This window comes from Tupaia chinensis, unplaced genomic scaffold, assembly GCF_000334495.1.
Source record: "Tupaia chinensis unplaced genomic scaffold, TupChi_1.0 Scaffold000635_1, whole genome shotgun sequence".
NCBI lineage: Eukaryota > Metazoa > Chordata > Mammalia > Scandentia > Tupaiidae > Tupaia > Tupaia belangeri.
In genome coordinates this window covers 1,514,856-1,522,469 of record NW_006160155.1, presented here as the reverse complement: position 1 = coordinate 1,522,469, position 7,614 = coordinate 1,514,856, and positions in this window count along the sequence as shown.

The following is a 7,614-nucleotide window of genomic DNA, read 5'->3' as shown; positions in this document are numbered from 1 at the left end:
TAATAATGGCTCTGCCACTAATGGGGTGAGAAACCCTCAACAAGCCCCTTACTCTGTCTCCATCTCAGATTTCTGCCCCAGAGAGGAGGGGAGCTGGATGAGTTGCTCACCGAGGCCCTTCCAGCACTAAAACACTGACACAGAATGAAATATGTTTCCTGGCTCTGTGAAGCAACATGTGGTTCATTCAAGTACAGAGAATGATGCAAGGGCCGTGAAAGCAAAAACACTGAGAATAAAAAGACTGTGTTTTTATACACAAGAGTCTATTCTTTTATGATACATGTCTAGACCCCTCTAAATATTTAAACAACAATATTGTACCAGTATGAAAACTCTCTAAATCAGGCTCTGTGGTTAAGGAGGATATATGAACAGATGTGATCTTATTAAGGCTCTAATGTAACTCAAAAACAATTTGTCATATCTGACGGGTATTGTTAAATTATGTCCACCTGCCAGAGGCAACCGAAGAAATTACCAACTGCCTTTCTTCTACTTCTACTCAAAATGCTCTACAAAGCACCCATAGATGTATCCAGGATATGTATTTTTTAAAGCAGTAACCTAATTGTCACCAACATATAACAGCCAATGTCTCGCAATTCCTTTCCATGGATATTTTATTACGGGGCCCAACTGTTTCAACACCCTAGTGGCTCAACTTTAATGTAGCTCAGGAAACCCCCTAAGTAATATCACAAAATGCTTAACATCTGTGAAACTTGGACCCACAAAAGGTTCCAATTTTTTTCTTTGGGTTGGAGGAGGGGCACATGGGAGTGCCATGCAGGCCATGGTTTTCATTACCAATAGTGTTGGAGCTTGGGGTTTTTCGTCACCACTTACCAGGGAGGAAGAGGTCTTCCAGTTTAGTTTCTAAATGCCCAGAACTATTTCAAACCATGATAATCTTGCTTACTTGGAGTCAGTTTAAAAAGAAATCCATTTCCTTTTCTTTCTCTAAATATTTGCCTCATCTCTCCTTCTTATATTACACTATTTTAATTAAGAGAAACAATGAAGAGAGTGAGGGGAAATATGAAGTGTGAAACATGTGGCATATTCCCTAAGGTATTTCAAGACTTTTCGGAGCTCTTTGGTCTCCAGTGGTGTTTGAAATATTCTTTATCCCACTAAGGAAAGGATGAAAAATTGATCTCCTTCAAACTTCAAATACTGCATATTTCCACAACTGCAGACTGCAGGAAAGAAAGGCAGGCTTAGGAGTTACCAGACCAAACAGGAAGCAGTTCTCAGAGGACCCGCAGCTCATCCCAGGCAACTCCATGAGCAGACTGTGTACACAGAGCCTCTAGGAGAATCAACACAGGCTCCACTTCTAAAAGAAATCAAAGCAAATCTCTGAGAAACTGAACGTGAAGTCAGACCTCAGTAATTTGGATTGACTGGAGGGAAGGTCAAGTTGGATCAGGACAAAGCCTTGATGGTAAAGTTTTTTATTTTCCCACTAAGTGCAACTACATTCAGTTCAGTGTTTAACCCACCCAGCCCTCCAGCCTTGTTTCCCAGTTCCCTTGTGCATGAACCACAGAGGACTGCTCACTAGTTGGTCCTATGCAGACCATAATCTTCCTCACCTTCATGCTTCTACTCATGATTCTCCCCTTTGGAAATGCCGCATCTTTCACTGGCTACTTGTCAAACTCCTCAGTGTTCCAAACTCTATCTCAAATGTCACTTCCTAAGCAGAACAAACAGCGTGGATCCCTATGATCTCATGCATATACATCATTCAGAGAAGAAAGTGGCCTTACCACTAGTAGAGTGCTAGTAAAATTACCTGGAGAGGTCCGATGGTGGCACAGTGGCAAAATGCAATGTTCTGAGAGACAATCCCACATGGGAAGGTTCTGCTTCCAAAAGATTTCCAGAAGACTTGCCTGTGACCTGGGACTGGCTGAAGGCTGAGCTGGATTACAACATCAAGACTATGTTGAGAAGTGCTTCCTAATGTGCACATGCATGTATGTTCATTCTCTTTCTCTCTCCTTAAACATGCTAGCTTAAAATCACCTAAAATCCCCATCTCTACCATTTCTCACCAACTTGGTATGGGGCACTGTCTGAGCACTGGCATCTTTGTTAAAGCTTTTCAGGTCACAACGTGGAGTCTGAGCTTTGCACCTTCAGTATAGAAATTAGAACACTATTCAGAATAATTCATGAGTATGTCAAGAAGAGAGAACATTCAGTGAAGGTTTTCTGTAGGCAGGGATGGAGTATGTGAATCCTTCAAGGGACTTTTGTTAGAACTTCATGTGAAGCTTTGTCCTTCAAGTTGGCTTAACATCATCCTTCATGTATTTTTCATAGTGCCCCCCCCAACTTCCACACCTACTCAAACTTGACTTCCAAATAGTCCCCAACAGAGTAGGCTCTTGTCACCTTTCTGTCCCTGCCCTTTTCTTGGATCAAACTGCACCTTATTCAAAGCCCATGGATCATTTACTCTCTTGAAGACATCTCTTATCTACTTCACCTCCTGGGGTTTACATTCCAAACCACTCAACTGCCATTTATTTAGTGTCTATCCTCAAGGGCCATGACTGCTTACTTGTCCCATGGAATGTGCATGAAAGCTTAATTGTAGAGAGAATAAGGAGTGAGCATCTTATAGAAACTTTCACCTCCTGCACATAATGCAAGTATCTTGGTCAGTTTGGGTGACTTATAAGCAACAGAGATTTATTTCTCACAATTCTGAAGGCTGGAAACATGGTGCCAGCAAGCCAGGTTCTAGTGAGAGCCCTCTTCAGTCTTCTCACATGGCAAGAAGACAGTCACAAAGTTCTTTGTGGTCTCTCTTATAAGTACCAGTTTCATCCATGAAGGTGGAGTCCTCATGACCTAATCACCTGTGAAAGGCCTCAAACTCCTAAAACCACATCAAGAACCTAGAATTTCAACATGTGAAATTTGGGGGGACATAGCATTCAATCACTAACTCCAAGGCTGGACCTACAGCAGGTCCTCTCCAGGTACTTATTGACTGAACCCATCCAATAGTGGGCCCCCTCTTTCCCAGCCAGGCTGTGGGATACCAAGAGAAGAGTAAGGATTAAGAATGCATTTCCTCCTCAAACTCCACAGTATAAACACTACACCAAACATCCCTGTGGTAGACAGAATGCTGAAACGACCTCCATGACCTTTGCCTTGGTGCTCTCATGATTATGTCATGTTGCATGTCAAGAGGGATTTGTAGATACAGTTAAGGTTACTAATAAAGTCACCTTAGATATGGAGATTATCTGGACCTCATTACACCACCATTTATATAGCAAAGATTTTCTCTTGTAGCAGAAGGGAGCAAGAGATCAGAAATGCAGGGATGACTTGACATGAGAAAGAACTCCCTCTGCTCACTTGAAGAAGGGGGTCATGTGGAAAAAGCCTAAGAGCCTCCTCTGAGAACTGAGGTTGAACCCCAGCCAATACCCAGCAAGAAAGGAGACTTCTGTCCCACAGCTGTAAGAAACCACACTCTGCTCCCAAAGAAGCTGAGAAGTAGGCTCTCCCCCGGGTCTCCAGAAGGAAATGCATCTGGGATGACACCTTGATTTCAGCCTGGTTAGACTCTAATCAGAGAACCAAGGCAGGCCTGCTCAGATTTTCCAGAATACAAATAATAAACAGTTATCATTTTAAGCCCCAGAGTTAGTGGTAGTTTATCACATAGCAATCCCTAACCATACCCTACCCACTAAACTAGCTGACCAAGAGAAGTCCCTCTTGTGAATTAATACATATACCTTAATATATGCTTTCCTTGATTGCATAAAATACATGTAATATAAATGACAGACTTCTGAAAGTTAAAAGTACATGCCCCTCAAAGTGTCATAATGGCCTCCATATTAAATGCTATTAATAACAGTCATTTATGAATAGTTAGAAATTGAATCACGTAACAGGTTATGTGTCTCATATGCTATTTATTGAGCACCACTGCTTGCCAGGTCTGTCACTGCAACGGAAGTTGGGATTCTTGGGTGAAACTCCATGAGCCTGCTGTCTGAAGAGGACACAACCAGCACATAATCAAGATTCCGCCCCTCCTCATGATGATGAGGGCACGTGAGTGCTCATGCCAGTTTGTCAGGAAGCTGGAAACCCCACTGCTTCTTAATGTTCCCTTATCTGGGGATGAGGAAATGGTAGGTGGTCACGGGGGCTGGTAGTAAAACATTCTCTACATTCACTCTCTGGGTTCTCCCTAAATCCACACACCAAGTAGGGGGCCCTAAAAGACCATAAGAAAAGAGCTTCAACTGCCTGAGACTAAGAGCCATGATGGTCCAGCCCTACCAGTCTCTCACCCTATCCAGAGGTGTCACCAGCACACACAGGAGTCCCAGCAGCCATTCCCCATCCAGCTGCCAGGCCACCGCCCCTCAGCCACGAGCTCCTGTTTGTCTGCGTCAGCGTTTGTCTCAACATCGCACCTCCATCATCTGCAGGGGAAATTGATGTCGACGGCATGGGAAAGGAATGTAACTACAGCCTATCCTAAAAGCATGCATTTATTTTATTTTATTTCAGAAATGTATGCATTATGTATAGCTGTACATAAACGTTTTTATAGAGCCTCTTAAATGATTTACCATGAGGTATGTGTTGATTATAATCTCTGCTTATTTAAGAGAGCCTTGTTTACCCCCATAGTATTTAATACATTGAGACATGTTTCAACTAACAGTGACACCAGTAAACAAAAGTTACTGATCTACCTCGTGAGTTATAAAACTTGTAACATGCTGTAAACAGCTCTGTCATTTTATTTAGCATATTGCATTGTGTGAGCTGCCTTATTTATCTAGTGGTAAATCTTTATGTATCAAAAATGCTACAGAAGGCACAACAGATAAATTACAGACAGACACTAACATCTGACTAGTTAATCAAACAAATAGGACATGTAACAAAGAGAAAAGCTATAAATATTGACAACAAGCTGCTTCAGTCACAAAAACATTCAATACTTCAGTTCTCAAGTGTGAGTTTTATATCAGTCCCCTGGAAACAGTTTGTATCCTCCAATAAATTTTTACAGTTGATTCACCTGCCTGATACCCCTCAGCCATTTCCTTCAGAAGCTGTCAAACCCGCCAACGATAATATATGGCCCGACCAACAAGAACAGCTGTAGCCATTCTCTCCGCAGGTTCTTGCACCCTGTTCTGCATAAAATAATACATCAAGATTAATTGATTTCCCGTCAGTCTCACAGAACAGAAAATTAATTTTCATGTAGCTATTTTCCCCAGCATATGAATTTTGTACATGGCAAGTAATTTAAGTTTTTAATTATTCATGAGTTAGGAGGGGGGTAGGAAGAAACATGATAAAGTAAGCTTGCGAAAACCCCAAGGCCAGTCTCTGGGCCTGGGTTTGTGCTGAGGCAACAATGCCATTCGCTAATGCCCATATAAATAATATATGTATTAACATACATCTTAGTACAACACCAATTTCTCTCACTCTGACCCGAGACTACCAGGTCACCCTGCAGTACTTTGTCAAAGTCGCCGCACTGGTTACATGTGACGTGCTGTGGGAAAACACAGAACATGTCAGCCATATTGAAGTGACCTCCGCCTGCCTCTCGGCGCAGCCACACAGCCCAGGTATGATAGGAGGTAATTTAATGGTCAGTGTGTGAGTGGGCCCAAGCCAAAGCTGCTAATCAGGCAGGTGCTACCTCAGCAAGTCTTCCATTTGCAGGTGCCACTGACTTGTGAACAAGAAAAATGTAACCAGAAAATAGAAAGGAAGCATTCGACTCACTCAGGCCTCATCTTTCACAGACTCTCAGCAGACCAGTGCGAGAAAAACTGTCTCCTCAGAAAGGGAAAAACCACAACGTGAGCACCTCCGGCAATCAAGTATATTTGCTAAAACGCGGACTAAAATGCTCCCACAGTACCTCCTTGGAAATTTCATTGGCATACTTCACGTAAACTGCAAGACAGGCAAATGTGCCGTGCTTGCTTCCAGCCAGAGAGTTTGATTTAACCCCATTAGGACCAAACCCATCGTATTTCACACAGCACTCTCGAACACAAAGGCATCGGCCTCTGGAGTCGAGGATTCTGATTCCTTATTGATGATGTCTTCTGCCCTGAATATTAAGATTTAGCATGACATTAGGAAACCTTTATAAACAATTGATCTTTTCCCAGTTAAACAATCAGCCCACATCAAAATCTGAGGGAGGAGACAATCTGATCAAATACCCAAACTCATCTAGGTCAGGGGAGTCTGAAAGTGAGACAAGGAAGAAGAGGCCTCTTCCAGACTAATCAGTGGCAGAAGGAAAACCTGGACCAAGAATTCCTAAGAGGAGAAACTGTTTTGGACAACTTGGAGCAGGAGCTCTGATTTGGGGTATGCTGCCTGCAAAGACCCCATCAGCTCTGACTTGGGGTATGCTGCCTGCAAAGGCACCATCATGCTGGTAAGGAGGACCCACTGAAGAGGTCAGAAACAAAAATGATCAGAGTTCAAAATTAGGTTAAGAAAATTTAATTGAAGGTGAGGCATGTAATTAGGCAAAAGGATTGTGTCTGGTGAATCTGATACAATGTTAATAACACAGAAGTGAGAGTTTCTACAAATGCCATTTCTCATAAAAATGGCCACTCTAACCAAAACCAGAAAGAAACCAGGACATTGCTTCTTCCACGGAGGGTACTCATACCTCATACTGAAAGCCTGAACAAAACTGTGCTTTCAGTGTTTCCATCGTAAAACCTGTCTCCCAGTAACTGGCAGAACCTGTAAAAACTCACTTCACTCAGAAATTTGGCACTGGTACAGCAGCACAAAGCGTAGGTTCTTTAAACACAGTTTCAGAATAGAGATTCGGGATTGTATTTCTATTACTGTGATGGCTTCAGACAAAGGGGCAACATGATACTTCATGTTAAGCAGCTAATTATGAGCCCTGAAGAACAGCTAGTCAACTGAGGCTAGGTGAAAATTAAAAGGGGGGAGGCATTCTCAATTGTTTCATGTGGTGTATTTGTGAAGGGAGGGTGGATGAGGTTTGCTTTAGTCTTTGTACCTCTGCATTTCAAAACAAAACAAAAGAAAACAAGATGAGGAAATTAAATATAGCATTGATATCCCAACAACAAAGCCCTTGCTCAATTACTGCCAGGCGATCCCAGATCATAGTGGTGTAATGTGACCCAGTGCCAAGAAACATGTCTGGGCCCTCCTGAACTCCTTGAGCTACCCACAGCCACATTCCTGGGAAGGCCGAACACTCCTCCCTGGTAGTGACGAGGTGAGACCGCAAGGCCAGCGGAATGCCAGGCAAATTCTCAGCTAATTATTTCTCACTGCTGAACACTCCTGACACACTCCTTACTTTGCCGAGTTTTGCCACACTGATCGACTTGAAAGGTTTGACAAAGCAAAGCACCAAAGAAGAGCTGATCCTCTTAGGACTTTGTGGCTTTGGGTTGCTTCTGACTAGGGACAGAGCTTTAGGAAAGCAACTTAGAGAATTAGAGTTGATCCAATGAGTCAACTCCAGAAATCAAATGGTATTTGAACAGCTCACACGCACATGTGAGTGGGTGT